General features: G+C 41.0%; 1 pseudogene; it reads right to left on the minus strand.

Moving 5' to 3' along the window:
- Window positions 1-317: 317 nt before the first annotated feature.
- Window positions 318-1,517, minus strand: LOC113618681 (protein-tyrosine sulfotransferase 2 pseudogene; annotated as a pseudogene).
- Between the last annotated feature and the right edge of the window lie 17,318 nt (window positions 1,518-18,835).

The raw sequence follows: 18,835 nt of genomic DNA on the forward strand, positions 1-18,835 counted from the left end.
TAAAAACCTTCCAACAAACAAGAGTCCAGGACCAGATGGCTTCACAGGTGAGTTCTATCAAACATTTAGAGAAGAGCTAACACCAATCCTCAAACTCTTCCAAAAACTTGCAGAGGGATAAACACTCCCAAATTCATTCTACAAAGCCACTATCACCCTGATACCAAAACCAGAAAAAGATATCACAAAAAAAAGAAAATTATGGACCAATATCACTGATGAACATAGATGAACATAGATGTATATGCAAACATATACAAATACATTCCTCGTGAGCAGTTCTGTTTTGGCGATTAATAGCAAGCAATATGCTTGGATTAGAGGTCCAATTTCCACTCGAATGCAAAGTTTCTTCTCTTCTGGCAACAAAGCCATTTGCAAAGACCTGGAAATCATGAGCTTCCTAGGCGGGAAGAAGTGCTATTCTGGTTCGCCTGAAGATAGCCTTTCAGATTGGCTGGTGTTTTATCATCCCCTTTCAAGACCCGGTGTGTGGTGTTGATGATGATGGAGTCAGGCCTGCCGTAGTTGGGCAGGTTTGCATAGGAGTCATAGACGGGCTGAGCCAGCATGGGGGCGATCTGAGCCATGTCCCTAAACACATCCCCAGCGATGTGGCCAGTCCACTTGGAGAGAGCTTCCAGGTTCATGGGCTTGATGACCTGGTCTGTGGATCCCTCGATCTTGAACAGGGAGACACTGCCAGGCTTGCCTATGAGGTCCTCATGGTGCAGGATAGCGTCGCTCCAGGTGATGCCGAGGAAGTCAAGGATGAGTTTGAGGGAGTGCTGGGGGTGCAGCACCAGCTGCTTGTAGTACACGGGCAGGCATTTGTCCTTGCCCACCTCCATGCACTGGGCGTACATCACCTCAGTGGCCTTGTTCCCCTGTTGAGGCAGTCGCAGTAGCTGCTGAGGTCGAAGCCAGGGACGGTGACCTTGCGGGTGATCATGGAGTGCATGGAGGCCCGGCCGTCCCGCACCATCAGCAGGAACTTGGAGTTGGGGAACAGGCGCGACAGGTAGACGGAGGACTTGAGTGTGAAGGGGTCTTTGTTACAGAGGACGGGCTGGCTCTCCATGCTTGGCGATCACCTCCAAGACGAAGGCCGGCGTCCAGCACTTGCCTGTCACACCCACCTCGTCCAGCGGCAGCTTCTCCCGGCCCGACTTGGACCAGGCCTGGGCATGGCCAGCACTCGGGGGATGATGCGGGTCTCCCCGGCAGCGCAGCTCGGGGTGGGCCTCCAGCATCACACGCGTGAGCATTGTGCCACTCCGGGGCTCGCGCCCCGCGAAGATGAGCGGCATGGCCTTGCCGTAGAGGTACTCCATGTGGTCCGTGCCCACCATCACGAGGTCCTCCTGCTCCAGTCACATGGTCCTCCGGGGGCCCCCTAGCACCGCCCGGCACTCCAGCACCTGCTGCCCCAGCTGGACCACCAGCACCAGGGCCAGGGCGAAGCCAGCTGCCAGCAGTGCCCTCTGCACTGACAGGCGCATGCTGGGCCCAGGGCTGCGGGCGCTTCAGCGACAGGTGGGCGGGAGCCCCAGCGGGCTCACATCTCCCCTGGATATTCTCATCCCTGGGATCTAGCCCTTGTGGCTGCTTGCCAAGACTCTCCACCGGCTGAGCCTGCAAGAGACGTCCCGCGGCAGCTCCGCGCACCCAGCGACTCAGTGCTCGCCAGCCGCCCCGGCCCACAAGATCTTTTTCGATCCACCTCCTAGAGTAATGAAAATAAAAACAAAAATAAACAAATGGGACTTAATTACTCTTAAAAACTTTTGTACAGCAAAGGAAACCATAAACAAGACAACCTTCAGAATGTGAGAAAATATTTGCAAATGAAACAACAGACAAAGGATTAATCTCCAAAGTATACAAACAGCTCATGGGGCTGAATATCAAAAAAACAGACAATCCAGTTAAAAAATGGGTGGAAGAACTAAATAGACATTTCACCAAGAAAGACATACAGATGGCCAAGAGGCACATGAAAAGATGCTCAACATCACTAATTATTAGAGAAATGCAAATCAAAATCACAATGAGGTATCACCTCACATCAGTCAGAATGGCCATTATCAGAAAAGCTAGAAACAATAAATGCTGGAAGGGGTGTGGTGAAAAGGGAACCCTCCTACAGTGTTGGTGGGAATGTAAATTGATACAACCACTATGGAGGTTCCTTAAAAAACTAAAAATAGAACTACCATATGACCCAGCAATCCCACTACTAGGCATGTACCCTGAGAAAACCATAATTCAAAAAGAGACGTGCACCAAAATGTTCATTGTGGCACTATTTACAATAGCCAGGACATGGAACCAACCTAAATGTCCATCGACAGATGAATGGATAAAGAAGATGTGGCACATATGCAATGGAATATTAGCCATAAAACGAAACAAAATTGAGTTATTTGTAGTGAGGTGGATGGACCTAGAGTCTGTCATACAGAGTGAAGTAAGTCAGAAAGAGAAAAACAAATACCGTATGCTAACACATATATATGAAATCTAAAAATAAAAAAAAAAATGGTACTGATGAACCTTGTTGCAGAGCAGGAATAAAGAAGTTGACATAAAGAATGGACTTGATGACGTGGGGTGGGAGGGCGAAACTGGGGCGAAGTGAGAGTAGCATCAACATATATACACTACCTAATGTAAAATAGTTGGCTGGTGGGAAGCAGCAGCATTAGGACAGGGAGATCGGCTCGGTGCTTTGCGGTGACCTAGAGGGGTGGAATAAGGAGGATGGGAGGGAGGCTTAAGAGGGAGGGGATATGGGGACATGGGTATGTATATGGCTGATTCGCTTTGTTGTACAACAGACACTAACACGGTATTTTGAAGCAATTATACTCCAATAAAGATGTATTAAACAAAAAAAAGTAATTAAAATAGCCTGACCACTACAAAAAGCATAGATTAATTAATTAATTAAAAAACCTAAGCGCCAGGACTTCCCTCGTGGTCCAGTGGCTAAGACTCGGCATTCCCAATGCAGGGGGCCCGGGTTCGATCCCTGTTCAGGGAACTAGATCCTACACGCCACAACTAAAAGATCCTGCGAGCCGCAACTAAGACGTGGTAAGGCCACATAAATTAAATAAATATTAAAAAAAACACAAAAACCTAAGCCCCATTGTTATCAAGATGGGAAAACCACCTCTAATCTTAGGATAGGGCTGAGAGCTTATTTGCTTTCAGCTCTGGTTTTACCTTTGTTTTTGGTTCCCAACTATCAGTTATCCATTGCTACATAACAAACAACACTAAAACTTAGTGGCTTCATACAGCAGTGTTTTACTATATCTCACACTTCCCTGGGTTGAATGTGGGTTCCCCTCTGCTCATTCTGCCTGGGGTCATTGATGAAGCTGCACTCAGCTGGAGGGTCCAAAACGACCCCATTCACATGATTAACAGTCAGTGCCGGCTATTGGCTGATGCACCTCAGTTTTTCTCTATATGGCTAGACCAACTTTTTTACATGGCAGTCTTGGGGCAGCATTACAAAAATACAAAGTGGAAAACTGTAAGGTTTCTTAAGACCTAGCCTTGGAAGTCATATAACACATTTTCACTATATTCTATTGGTTAAACGGCATTATATAATACAGAATCTGACCAGTCTTTGACTCTGGTTCCTGGGATTGAGGCTCTAAATCCTTGGCACTTCCTAAGTACTAAGGATGTCTTTGCTATTCATGACCCCCCCTTGGATATCACCTTAGTTTATGCTATGAGATAAAAAGACTAATGATGGGGCTGGTCACCAGAAAGATCAACTATATGATTAAAAGTTTGGGGCTTTGAGCCAGTGTAATCTCCAGAAAGGGGAGAGGGGCTGGATATTGAGTTTAATCACAAGGCCAGTGATTCAGTCAATCATGCCTATATAATGAAATCCCAGTGAAAACTCTAGACACTAAATCCCAGTTGAACTTCCTGGTTGGTGAATACATTGATGTGCCAAGAGGGTGATACACCCTGATTCTACAAGGAGAGGGCGTGGAAGCTCTGTATTCAGAATCCTCCTAGACTTTGTCATATGTGTCTCTTCATTTGGTTGGTTCTGACATGCACCCTTCATAACAAACTGTTATTGTAAGTATAGTGCTTTCCTGAATTTTATGAGTCATACTAATGAACTATCGAATCTGAGGGGGTTCATGGGAACCCTCCATATTTTTAACTAGTTGGTTGGAAGTGCAGGTGGATGGAGGACCCCATTTGTGGCTGGCATCTGAAGCCAAGAGCAGTCTTGTTGGAGATCATGACATTTAAGCTGTGGATTCCTACAGTAATGCCAAATAATTAGCATTAGAATTGAATTGTATCGCAGCACACCAGTTGGTGTCAGAATACAAGAGCAATACAGGTGTAAAGGGTGAGGGAATAGACCATCTCTTGAACAAGAAGCAGCAAAGTTGCACTGCAAAAGGAAGTGCATATTGGGATGAGAGGAATTTATGGCCATTAAACATCAGTTCTTTACTTAAAAGAATGTTTTATTTTATACAGCATTTCTAGTTTTTTGTTTTGTTTTGTTTTGTTTTGTTTTGTTTCGGTACGCGGGCCTCTCACTGTTGTGGCCTCTCACGTTGCGGAGCACAGGCTCCAGACGTGCAGGCTCAGTGACCATGGCTCACAGGCCTAGCCGCTCCGCGGCATGTGGGATCTTCCCGGACCGGGGCACGAACCTGTATCCCCTGCATCAGCAGGCGGACTCTCAACCACTGCGTCACCAGGGAAGCCCTAGATGTTTTATAGGAAGATTTTTCCAGTTATCAGTTCACAATATTACCAAAGAAAGAGGAACTAAGATCCCACATGCCGCTGGGCAACTAAGCCTCACGCCACAACTACTGAGCTCCTGCGCCTCAACTACAGAGCCCACGTGCTCTGGAACCTGCATCACAACTAGAGAAGAGAAAACCGGCACGCCACAACTAAAGAGAAACCCACACTCCACAACGAGCACTGCAGCAAAAGATCCCATATGCCACAACGAAGACCCGACACAGCCAAATAAATAAATTTTAAATATATATATATATTACCAAAGAAAGAATCTATCTTGGGACTTCCCTGGTGGTCCAGTGGGTAAGACGCCATGCTCCCAATACAGGGGGCCCAGGTTCAATCCCTGGTCAGGGAACTAGATCCCACATGCATGCTACAACTAAGAGTTAGCATGATGCAACTAAGGAGCCCAAGTGCCAAAACTAAGGAGCCAGTGAGCCACAACTAAGACCCAGCATAACCAAATAAATAAATAAAATAAATATTTTTAAAATTATTATATAAAAAAAGAAAGAATCTATCTTTATTAATTACTGTACATGCTTAAGTGTGGTAGTTAGAGGCTAAAAAGGAAAGGCCAAAAGGAGAAATCCTGCCACTAGCACAGAAAGATTCATTTAAGAGAAATCTAGAGAATAGAGAAGATGATGGGCTAGTAAGTACTAGTTAAAAGTATGTGATAAGAATGAATTATCTAGCAGGCTGGAATGGAGTATTGACTTTGAGCTAAAAAAAGAAAAAATGTGTAAAATGAAGAAGAAATATAGCAGAAACAAAAAGAATGTAAAATATTAAAGGGCCATAGAAATACTCTCTGGAAAGAAAATTTCTGCAAGAAAGATAAATCTCTACTCAGGGGAAAAAAATGGTTCAAAATACTGTCTTTTTTAACTACATAAATAAAAATTCACCGAAGACTGATATTCTTCATACTGTCATGTTTGTACAGTGTTGTTCTTCGATTTAAAGTCACAGTCATGGGACTTCCCTGGTGGTCCAGTGGGTAAGACTAGGCACTCCCAATGCAGGGGGCCCGGGTTCAATCCCTGGTTGGGGAACTGGATCCTGCATGCATAGTGCAACTGAGAATCTGCAGGCCACAACTAAAACATCCTGCATGTCGCAACTAAAACATCCCGCATGTCGCAACTAAGACCTGGCACAGTCTAAATAAATAAATATTTTTTAAAATAAATAAAGTTACAGACACATGGTCAGTTAATCTACAACAAAGGAAGCAAGAGGAAAGACAATCTCTTCAATAAGTGGTGCTGGGAAAACTACATGTAAAAGGATGAGATTAGAACATTTCCTCACATCATATACAAAAATAAACCTAAAATGGATTAAAGACCTAAATGTAAAGCCTGAAACCATAAAACTCCTAGAGGAAAGCACAGGCAGAACTCTCTTTGGGAGAAAATATCTTCAAGTGATATAAGCATCAAGGGGTTAATATCCAAAATATATAAACAGCTTATACAACTGAATATCAAAAAAAAAAAATCAAAAAATGTGCAGAAGACCTGAGTAGACATTTTTCAAAGAAGACATACAGATGGCTAACAAGCATATGAGAAGGTGCCCAGCATTGCTAATTATTAGAGAAGTGCAAATCAAAACAACAAGGTATCACCTCAAACCTGTCAGAGGGGCTATCATCAATAAGTCTACAAATAATAAATTTTGGCAAGGATGTGGAGAAAAGGGAACTCTTATACACTGTCGGTGGGAATGTAAATTGATGCAACCACTATGGAAAACAGTACGGAGGTTCCTCAAAAAACTAAAATAGAACCACCATATGATCCAGCAATTCAATTCCTAGGTATATATATATGGCAAAAAAATGAAAACACTAATTTGAAAAGATATATGTACCCCAATGTTCATAGCAGCACTATTTAGCCAAGATATGGAAGCAACCAAGTGTCCATCAACAGACAAATGGATTAAAAAGATGTGGTTTATATATATAATGGAATATTAACCATAAAGAAGAATGAAATTCTGCCACTTGCAGTAATGTGGAATGACCTAGAGAATATTATTCTTAGTGAAATAAGTCACTCAAAGACAAATACTGTATGATGTCACTTATCTGTGGAATCTAAAAAAATAAAGCAAACAAATGTTCATAGCAAAACAGAAACACACTCAGAGATATAGAAAGCAAACTAGTGGTTGCCAGTGGGGAGAGGGAAGGGGGAAGGCACAAGATAGGGGTATGGGATTGAGAGAAACAAACTACTATGTATAAAATAGATAAGCAACAAGGATATATTGTATAGTACAGGGAATTATAGCCATTATCTTGTAATAACTTTAAATGGAGTATAATCTATAAAAATACTGAATCATTATGCTGTATACCTGAAACTAATATATTGAAAATCAACTATAATTCAATTTAAAAAATAAAGTCACAGATACAGTAACTAAAATTGGAATAATCAGACAGTGATGCATAGGGCGGTAGCAGTTGATTTTCCGTAGCACACCCAACCCCAGGATTTGCTTTAAGACTGAGACTGCTTCTGCTGAATATGCAGATACACTAAAAGTACCATGGGGTTATACAGTAAAGCTAGAGTTACAGATCACTGCTATGGGGTCAGTTCTTTGAGGGAAGTAGGAAAGGGATAAGGGGAAATAGGATTAAGACCATTTGGCAGGGCATAAAGAGTCATTTAGGTAGTTATGGATTCCTCTTTAGACTAGAGGGTGTAGACAAGATCAGCTCCCCACCTTCAAGCATCAGCAAGAATGCTTTCCTACCTGAACATCCTCTATCTCAAAGTATGGTTCATGTATCAGATGTTGGTGATGTGGAACTCAGGCCAGGCTGCTGCTGTGTCCGTGTTGAATTACCTGACCTAGTTCTTTTTATCTGTAGATGCTAGACTCCAAGTGCCTCATGAGGTCAACAAAAAGATCAGGTAGGTATTGAACTGTTCTTTGCTTGTTTATTTAAACTTCTGTGCAACACAGAGCACACTCCTGCCTCTGCACTGCAGTGAGGTGGGAAAAACAGTGGACTAAAAATCTCACAACTCTTACACAAGAATGTTCGCAGCAGCTCTATTCATAATGACCAAAACCTGGAAACAACCCAAATGTCCATCAGCAACAAACACCTGCAGATACATGCAACAGCATGGATGAAATATAAGTTAAAGAAGCCTTATACAAATATATAGAGTATACATATATACTCTAAATTTCACTTATATGACATTTTAGAACTGGCAAACTGGTCTTTTGGATTCATTCACCACATTCCCACTGCTTATGATGAGCTAGCTACACTGTCATTCTTTTGTTTTCTTCTATTTCAATCAACAAGTACCTTCCCACTTCAGAGCCCTTGTTTCTACTCTTCCGCCTGAGTAGGATATCCTTCACTCCCCCTTTAATCTAGATACTCCTCTGGTTTTCATATACTTTTTCTCCAAGGAAACTTTCCCTAAGATTCAGACTTAGGTTATCTCTAGAGCATCTTGCACTTCTCTTTTATCACAGTATCATAATTATAAATAAATAATTATTGATATGATTACTTGCTGGGGGTCTGCTCCTCCTTAGACTATGAATATCTCAATGTCAGGGACTATTTGTGTCTATTCACGATCCTATTCTCAGCCCCTAGCAACATTCTTGAAAATATAGTAGGCAAATAATAAATATCTGTGGATGAAATAGCTAAAGGAATGAATCTTTCCGTACTTCCATACTCTCATTTTCTGAAACTTTGGTTATCTTTGATCACCTTTTCATATGACAATAGTTTTTTTTTTTTGTTTTTTTTTTTGCGCTACACGGGCCTCTCACTGCTGTGGCCTCTCCTGCTGCGGAGCACTGGCTCCGGATGCACAGGCTCAGTGGCCATGGCTCACGGGACCTGCTGCTCCGCGGCATGTGGGATCCTCCTGGACCAGGGCACGAACCCATGTCCCCTGCATCGGCAGGCGGACTCCCAACCACCGCGCCACCAGGGAAGCCCATGACAATAATTTTGTTATATTATTTTCTATATAGAGAATGAAAGGTAGTTTTTCTTTTCTGTAATCTAGTTATTCAGGTTTTTTTTCCTATTGCTATATTTAAAAAGTATATTTCAGCTCCACAACTTGTTTCAGTAATGTCATATAAATTTTTAGGATCATTGACAAATACGGGAAGCCCCCTACCAAGTTTCTTTCATGTATGAGGTGCAAGATTACAAGGCATCTGAAGATCTCTTGTTCAGTGACAAACCTTAAAAACTCTGCGTTGTCAACATGCATTGACAGTTTGTAGAGGCAGAGTTCCTGGAAGCCATTTCTACACTCAGACAACTGGCAATAACTTAACTATACATAAATTAATTATTAATTCCCCAACCAGGGTTCGAACCTGGGCTCTCGGCAATGAAAGCTCGGAGATTTAACCACTGGACTGCCAGGGAATTACCCATTGCTAAATCCAAATTAAATGTACCAAATTCAACTCCCCCTCAGTCAGATCCCAAAAGATGCCTAAGGACACTCCAATGTCTCTCAAAATGAGGGAAGTGCTAAAGAAGTGTAGTCACAGGGGATAGAGACAGTAGTCTAAATCTACTGTGGTTAAAACTGCAAATTTTACAAACTCTTATGACTGTGTGGCTCTGCTAAGGTACTTCCCAGGGAGTGCTGAAACTTCAAATTCATTAGCTTCTTGGTAAATCCATCTCTGCCTACCTCTCTCAGTTGTTAATAGCATTAAACAAGATATTGGGTATGAAAGTACTTTTTAAACTATAAAGAACTACACACAGATAAAATGACGATGACAATGGGCTCCCAGCCTCGGTCCAAGCTTTGTCCACTATATTTAAGTCTGGGGATACCTAGTAACCTGGTGGGAAGAGCTAAAATAATCCTATTTGCCAGAAAGCAGAAGCAGTTCCTGGTGAGAAAACTTATCCTAAGAGAAAAGCCAGGATTGACATATTTGACTCAGTAAACAAAGCCCGTGATGCCTACAGTAAGAGGCGATTATTATCTAGCCAAGCCCTCTTGTGCACTGTCTCATCCCTTTGTGGGAGTCAGTTGAGGGGTGCATCATGAATAAATACTAAAATACCTATTTCGGGACTTCCCTGGTGGCGCAGTGGTTGGGAATCCGCCTGCCAATGCAGGGGACGTAGGTTCGATCCCTGGTCCAGAAAGATCCCACATGCCGCAGAGCAACTAAGCCCGTGTGCCACAACTACTGAGCCTGCACTCTAGAGCCTGCAGGTCACAACTACTGAGGCCACACACCACAACTATTGAAGTTCCTGCGCCTAGAGCCCGAGCTCCACAACGAAGAGTAGGCTCCACTCGCCGCAACTAGAAAGAAAGCCCATGTGCAACAACGAAGACCCAACACAGCCAAAAATAAATAAATTAATTAATAAATTAATTTTAAAAATTTATCTATTTCATTGAAATAACCTTGTAAGTCATTGGGCCAAGGAAATTTTGTTAGAGAACTTTCCAAAACTCCACTCCAGAACTTCTTAAAACTTCAAAAATCAGAGCAATATCCTCAAATCTTTTTTTTTTAAATTAATTAATTTATTTATTTTTGGCTGTGTTGTGTCTTCGTTTCTGTGCGAGGGCTTTCTCTAGTTGCGGCAAGCGGGGGCCACTCTTCATCGCGGTGCGCGGGCCTCTCACTATCGCGTCCTCTCTTGTTGCGGAGCACAGGCTCCAGATGCGCAGGCTCAGTAATTGTGGCTCACGGGCCTAGTTGCTCCGCAGCATGTGGGATCTTCCCAGACCAGGGCTCGAACCTGTGTCCCCTGCATTGGCAGGCAGATTCTCAACCACTGCGCCACCAGAGAAGCCCCAGGGAAGTCCCTCAAATCTTAAAACAGTTCAGTTGACTGGATAATAAAATACCCTGGATTCTGCCTATGCAGTTTCATGTTCAAATAGAATAATAAACTACTTATCTGTATTTTATATTGTTATGCATCATTAAAGCAATGATACTTTGATAAAAACTTTTTTTTAAAATGTAAGTATGTAGCACTCTCCCATTTCTCCTAGGTCTTATGTCAAGCCAATCCATTTCAGAGTTGACATGATTGGATAAATCCTGGGAAAGGGAAGAAGAGAGCAGTAGATTCTATATTCTTAAAAGATTATAGTAATATTGGAAAAATCTAATTCTACTTCATTGTTGACCCTAATTTCTCCTGTATCTGGAATGGTGTCAGAGATAATAGCAGTAAAAGTCTAATACTCTGTCGTGTCCTATAAAGTATCTCCTTCTCCTCCTCTACTTATGTATACCACTTGACAAACGTGTTGGTTCATTTCTAGTGAAACAGCAGAACCATGCCTGGGATAGGGAAGGCAGCAGTGGTACAGCCCAATATTAAACATCCATATTTTTAGCCAGTTAGGGATAGACACATAGTCCAGAATTTTCTGTTTCAGTTGACCAAATATTTATTGAGTGCCTGAGTGTGCCAGGCACTGTTCTAGACATTTGAGATACACCCTGAATAATATAAGCAAAGATCCCTGCCCTCACATGGTTTGTAATCTAGCAGAATGTACACAATAGTACCTTGCTTCAAGTTAGTGTCAGATACCCCCAGATTCACAACAGACTAAGTGTTTGGAAAGGGTTTCTCTACTCTTTACATATCAGCTTCCCCAGCCCTCAGTGGACAGGGGTTCTTCCATCTAAGTCCACAGAGCCACCCTACCTGGCTATCCCCCTCTCTGCCAACAAAGAAAAAACATCCTCCCCTTTGGCCCTACCCTTTCTTTTCTTCTCCTTCCATGACACCTGCACCTTTTCCCCATGATCTTATGTCTTCTTCTCTACCTCTGGCATAGGCTGTGGGCCATTCAGCTCTGTTCCACTTTAGATCAGACCTGGGGTATGTCAAATCCTATCAGTGGAGTATATACAATCAGACTTTTCACATTGCAAAGACTGAACTCCCTCATGTGTTAATATTCTGAAGGGGTCTCTGTCTCTTCCACTGCATTCAGTAACATTGCCAAATGCTCCTTCTGTTCCCATGGTATGTGCTCTGCCCCAGGAAGGGAAGAGCATACAGGGAGGAAAAGAATGTCTGTCCTGCCATACTACCAGTGAGAGAATCAGGGATGCAGATCAGGGTACAGAAATGGAGTTTCTTGGAGATAATAGTTTTCTGTTTTATTATATGAAAAAAGATAGATATTGTGTTATAAATTTTGAACTTATTAATATATATTAAATATTATTTATTAAAATGTGAAAATGTATTTGATTTTTTAAGGTTAAAAAAGCCAAAACTCTGAAAATTCCATTTAAATAATTAACTCTGATGCTAATGGAGAGGGTTTTTTTTTTACAAATTGGTGGGTGCATTGGGAATTTTGTGTGTGCTTTGGTACTACTTTTAACAAGATAAACATTTGGTGGCAATTTTTTGAAAGATGTGCTTGGTCTATGACCCCAAAATCTTTCCTTTCTCTGGAAATTGCTGTTGGTGTCCCAGTTCATTAGTGGTGGCTCGTCCAGAGGTATGTTTTAGCCATGACCCTGCCCACCTGGCCCCAATTGATTAGGCCAGTTATGGGCACCTGAAGAGACAAACCATAAACAGTAAACATAATAAGTAATAAATTATTTAGTATGCTAGATGATAAATGCTATGGAGAAAAGAAAAAAGAATTAAATTTATTGTCCTTAGCATTTGCAATTTGGACTAAGAAATTCCAGTTTAGTCTGGGCTGATCTAAGATGAAGGAGTTGTGAGCTTAGAAGATGGATGGTTCTCTTCTGCATGTCATGTGAACTGAAAAGCAAAGAAACGAGCCTCTTCAAAGAGCAAAGAATGAAGCAGGAGTTCAGAGGGAAGTAGACAGCATCCTGCATGCATGAATATATAGTAATAACATAATAATAACACAAGAAAACTTCAAATTGCCTGTTGAAGTCAGGGACAATATCTTTTCCACCTTGCATCTTCAACATTTAGTATAGAACTTGCAGACAGTATGTGCTAAGTGGATCAAGGTATCAAGACCCAATTTAACAGAGGTTCTTAACTGGCCTCCCCTGTTGAATTCAAAACAAAACAAAACGAAACAAAACAAAAACCTCAATACACACAAAGATGGAACTAACTTCCATGGAAAGTTCTAGCCTCAGTACATGTTTGGCTCAATCAGTCTTTGATTCTACACCTACAATTTTGCAAATTCAAGTGGCTTTCAGATTGACAAACCTGAGGCACTGGGGTATGTTCAAACACCAAAGATTCCCCATTATGTTCACTATCCGGTGCTTCCTAAAGAATGAAAAGAAAACTGATATATTCTAGTAATATTTTCGATTGAGTGGAAAGGAGTTTTCTGATTAAGTTTCAATTTGTCGAAAATTCAATTAACAAGAAGCTTCCTATCTCCTGAAAATCATGATAAATCTGTCATGATTAGAAGGTGAAACAGCCCTTGTTAAATTTCCTGCAGGCTCACTGTTTAATTTTCTGTAGTCTCTGGATGAGTCTACGCATAACTGAACTCTGAAGAGTTTTTCCAAAACAGTATTTACTAGGTAGTCCGCATTCCAAATACTATTCAGTTTCTGGAACTACTTGGAAAAATTTGGAAGACAAAAGTTACGTAAATTCTTGGCACATTCCTTGGATAAGTCAGATGGTGCTGACTACCAGTTCTGATGTGGTTACATTTTCAATTAAACCAGAAATTTGAAGTTCAGCTACTTATTCTTACAGTCTGCCGCAGTTATTATGGTAATGACATTTGATAGCTATAAATCATAGAAAATATTGTATTTATAAAAATTCTTAGTTAATAAAATGAACATAATGAAAAGAATAATTGATTATTAAACAAGCAAACGTTGACTTTAGTCCATTCACTTTTGTACAATCTCATTTAGTACATTATATATTCTCATTTCTACACTGCTTTTAAAATTCCAATTTTGGACTCTTCCATATCAGCTGACAAAGGAATACTTTGAGCCAAAGCTTGGTGGAGCTGCCTGCCAAGCAACAGTTCCGTTTCTGCAGTTTCTCTTAGTTGTACAATTATTTAAATATTTGCTTGCATATTGTTCTTATTTCCTAAGAATGTGAGAAAATGGAAAAATGAAAATGTAGATTCTAGAGATAAATTAAGGTTCACAAACTTAATGCAATTGAGAAAAATGTAGAAATCAGGTAAGCTGTCACTCACTGCTTTATAAATGTTCTATAGCTCTCTTTAAAAACAAACGAAAAAAATTAGGTCCAAAAATGAGGGTGATGAAATTTGTCTCTCAGAAGGTAAAATGCTTTTGCTACTTTACAGCTACTAACTAACCCACTTTAAGACAAATTTTACTTATGGCTGGTGGCAGGTGTATTAGTTTCCTAGAGCTGTTGTAACAAAGTACCATGAACACAGTGGCTTATAACAACAAAAATTCATTTTCTTACTGTTCTAGAAATCAAGGTGTCAGCAGGGTAATACTCCTTCTGAAGCCTCAAGGGAAGAATCCTCCCGTGCCTCTTTCCTTAGTTCTGGTGCTTGCTGGTGATCCTTGGCATTCCTTGGCTTGCAGCTGCCTCCCTCCAATCTTTGTCTCTGTCATCCCCTGGCCTTCTTCCCTGCATGTCTTTTTTTCTTTTTTTGGAGTAAAATTGCTTTACAATGTTGTGTTAGTTTCTGCGGTAGAATGAAGTGAATCAGCTATATGTATGCCTATATCCCCTCCCTCTTGGACCTCCCTCCCACCCCACCCTCCCATCCCACCTATCTAGGTCGTCACGGAGCACCGGGCCTAGGTCCCTGTGCTATACAACATGTTCCCATTAGCTATGTATTTTACACATGGTAGTGTATTTATGTCAAACCTAATCTCCCAATTCGTCCCACCCTCCTCTTCCCCGCCATGTCCATGTGTCCGCTCTCTACGTCTACTTCTCTATTCCTATGTCTTTTTTTTTTCGGCTGTACTGCAGGGCATGTGGGATTTTAGTTCCTGACCAGGGATCGAACCTTCACTCCCTGCAGTGGAAGCGCGGCATCTTAACCACTAGACCGCCAGGGGAGTCCCTCTTCATATCTTCTTATAAGAACACCAGCCATTGGACTTAGGGTATACCCTAAGTCTAAAAAAATTAAATTATCATATAAAATTTTTGAGTCTGTCTCTTTTTCTCTTCTAGACCTCAGGTGACCTGAATCGGATTAATCATAATCCTTGGGTTACAACACATCCCTCCTTGTTCCATGGATTGCTCTCATTCATTCATCCATTCATTCGCTTAACATATAATGAACGTAAATGAAGCCACCACTACACCCAAAAGTAAAGCTTTAACAAGAAAATATCTGCCTATGTATTCATTCTCCCATATTGTTCCCCTGTGTTCCCTGCTTTCCCTTGTACTCCAGGGGTAACCAACATCCTGATCTTTGCTTTTGAACTTTATAAATAGGTTATCATAGTATGTCACTAAGATATACTCATGTTGTTTACATCTGTAGTTTCTTTCATATTTGAAAATATTTAGCTTTAGTTTGCTGTCCCTGCTCATTAAATAATACTTAATTTTGATAAAACAATTTTAAGAAAGCTAATATAATTAATGATACAGGTCAGCCTTCACACTTTAAATTGAAGAGAGAGGGGCTTCCCTGGTGGCGCAGTGGTTGAGAGTCCTCCTGCCGATGCAGGGGACACGGGTTCGTGCCCCGGTCCGGGAGGATCCCACATGCCGCGGAGCAGCTGGGCCCGTGAGCCATGGCCGCTGAGCCTGCGCGTCCGGAGGCTGTGCTCCGCAGCGGGAGGGGCCACAACAGTGAGAGGCCCGTGTACCGCAAAAAAAAAAAAAAAAAAAAAAATTGAAGAGAGATGTGCATGGAGTCTAAGATATTAAATAAGATTCAAATAAAGTCTTTAAATTACCATGACAAATAAGTTAATCATTAACATCTTGGTCACACTAGGCTAAAATGATTCAGACTTCATATTTTTAGTCATCAGTCATCAGTGAAACATGTCAAATTCATTTCATTCACTACAGATAGATATGTTATTATCCTATGCCTAAATATATTTAAATTTTAGCTAAGCTGTCAGTGATATCTGGAAAGACACTTAAATAAATTAAAGTACAATTTTTTTAGTTTCACACTAATTATGATGTATTGTTAAAATTTCTCTGTGACCAGAGGTATATAGAAGATTCAAATGTTTAATCTGTGAAATTACTCAGGATAAATTAGCTAGTTACATTTTAAATTGAAAAGCAAATAAAGAATTTCAGATAAATAAAAAACATATTTTTAAAAACTGCTTTAAATATTTTTTCATTTTTATCTGTTTGGTTGTATTTTTACCTTAATTCACTTTCACTATAAATGTCTTTAGTCTTCTATTACCCCCATTCATCCTTTGAAACTACCACTCTGTTCAACATCTGCAGCATTCAGTGTGAACACAGTTTATCCTCTACCCTCATCTTCTGTCAATCACTCCTACAAACTTTTCACTCCAGAGCTGCACTGTCAAATATAGTAGCCACTAATGGCTGCTTAGATTTTTTTAAATTAAATTAAATTAAAAATTTAGTTCTTTCATTGTAGTAGCCACCTTTCAGGTGTTTTATACTGGTACCTACAGTATTGGACAATGCAAGTGTGGAACATTTCCACTGTTGCAGTGCCCTAGAGTTTGGATCTAGAATTTCTATGTAGGAAGAATTTGTGGTTGGTAGTATGATTGAAATAGGGGGTTAGGGATTTGTCCTGAAGCTGCACTGGATGCCATTTTGTACATAGATTGTATGCTTGTACATTTGTATATGGGAGAGGGGCTGATGGAAATTAAGTGGGGGTAGAATAAGTCTCACAAAGCCAAGCTACTCTTTTATGCAACTATTGTTCTAATCACATCAAAGTCTTTTCCTTAAAAAGAATTTGCACTTAATTACCTCAAGGCTTTTTTTCACCTTGTGGTTATCTGTTAACTATTGCTCGCCCCACAAAAACTACTCACCACAACAACTCACCCTCCAATGGCCAGCCTCAAATGCCCCTTCCTTTGGGAAGTTCCCATAGCACCCCTTTCCGAGGCTCCCAGACAATATAATGTAAATCCCTATTATAATATAAATCACACCCTTGCCTTGATTATGTTTCGTTGTATGTCTGTGATTCCTCCATTAGACTCTGATCATGTCAAGATCAGGGACTTTGCCTTCTTGTTTTCTAAATATTTCCCCAGGGCCTAGTATAATGCCTTACCCACTGCAGGAGCTGAGTAACTGTTAAATTACTTTTATTTATTTATTATTATTATTAATTAATTAATTTATTTATTTCGCGGTACGTGGGCCTCTCACTGTTGTGGCCTCTCCTGTTGCGGAGCACAGGCTCCGGACGCGCAGGCCCAGCGGCCATGGCTCACGGGCCCAGCCGCTCCGCGCATGCGGGATCTTCCCAGACCGGGGCACGAACCCCCGTCCCCTGCATCGGCAGGCGGACTCCCAACCACTGCGCCACCAGGGAAGCCCTAAATTAACTTTTAAATAGCTTAGATTCTAAAAGACATTCTGACTCTCAATCTGCTCCAAGCACAGTCCTCCCCATCCCAGTTAGTGGTAACTTCATCCTTCTAGTTACACAGGTCAAAAACTTTGGAGCCATCCTTGCTTTCTTGACTCCTCTCTTTTTCTTGTACCATTTTTCATCACTTCCACTGTTATTACCCAGTTCTTATTACCATCTCTCCTTGGGATTTTTGCAGTTGTCTTATACTTGGTTACCCTACTTTCACTTTTGCATCTCTACATTATTTTCAACCCAGCAGCTAGAGTGATTCTTTCATTTTACATATACTAAAAAATTATGTGGGGGCTTCCCTGGTGGTGCAGTGGTTGAGAGTCTGCCTTCTGATGCAGGGGACACGGGTTCGTGCCCCGGTCCGGGAAAATCCCACATGCCGCGGAGCGGCTGGGCCCGTGAGCCATGGCTGCTGAGTCTGAGTGTCCGGAGCCTGTGCTCCACAACAGGAGAGGCCACAACAGTGAGAGGCCCGCATACCGCAAAAGGAAAAAAAAAAATTATGTGGAGCTTAGTATGTACCAGTTACTATTCTAGGCACTTTACAAATGTTAACTTATTTATCCCTCATAATGACCCTCTGAAATAGAAACTATTATCCTTGTTTTACAGATGAGGAAAATGAGGTACAGAAAGATTAATTTGTCAAAGGTTGCCTAGCGCATAGAACATAAATCATATAATATCACTTCTCTTTTTAAAACACTCCCATCTCAGAGTACATGCCAAAGTCTTTCCAAAGGCCAAAGGCCTAAAAGGTTATATGTGGTCTGCATCTCACCCCTGCTTCTCTACTTTATTTTCTTCCATAGCAATTTATTTATTTATTTTGTCTATCTCTCCCCAAACAAATTAAGCTCTACCACAACAGGTAGGGATTTTTGTCCACTTCCCCACTACAGATTTTTTTCTCAGTGCCCAGAACAATGCCTTGCATAATAGGCCCTCTTTAAATAATTGTTGCTCAAATGAATGTACCTCTTCTCATTTACACTAAATGAAAACTTTTTAAAAAAGAAAGTAAAAACAAGAATTTCAGAATTCCTGAATTTTAGAATTATATAAATTCCACATTTTTATGTGTTATAATCCTTAGGGCTTACTATCCTATGAGTGTTTATAAAATCAAACAGTATCAAAAAAGTAATAAGTTGTATAAAATTAAAACTTATGGGTATATACAAAACTCCATTTAATTATGGGTAAATTACTTAGAGCAAGAATGAAAACAAAAAGCAGCACTCTTTAGCTATTTAAATGTGACAGATTTTTAAAAATCATAAGTGAGAGAAGAGCCTAAAAAGAGTGTAGGTTTTGGTCAGTTTCATAGTTTGGATGGAGACAATCTTAAATGGATTCTGCCTGCTACTCTAAATGCCCAAGAACAGAGCTCTGACTTTTGGGCAGAGTTGTAGCAAATC

Source organism: Aethalodelphis obliquidens, unplaced genomic scaffold (assembly GCF_003676395.1).
Source record: "Aethalodelphis obliquidens isolate GAN/ISIS:26980383/991018 unplaced genomic scaffold, ASM367639v1 scaffold6, whole genome shotgun sequence".
Classification (NCBI taxonomy): Eukaryota; Metazoa; Chordata; class Mammalia; order Artiodactyla; family Delphinidae; genus Aethalodelphis; species Aethalodelphis obliquidens.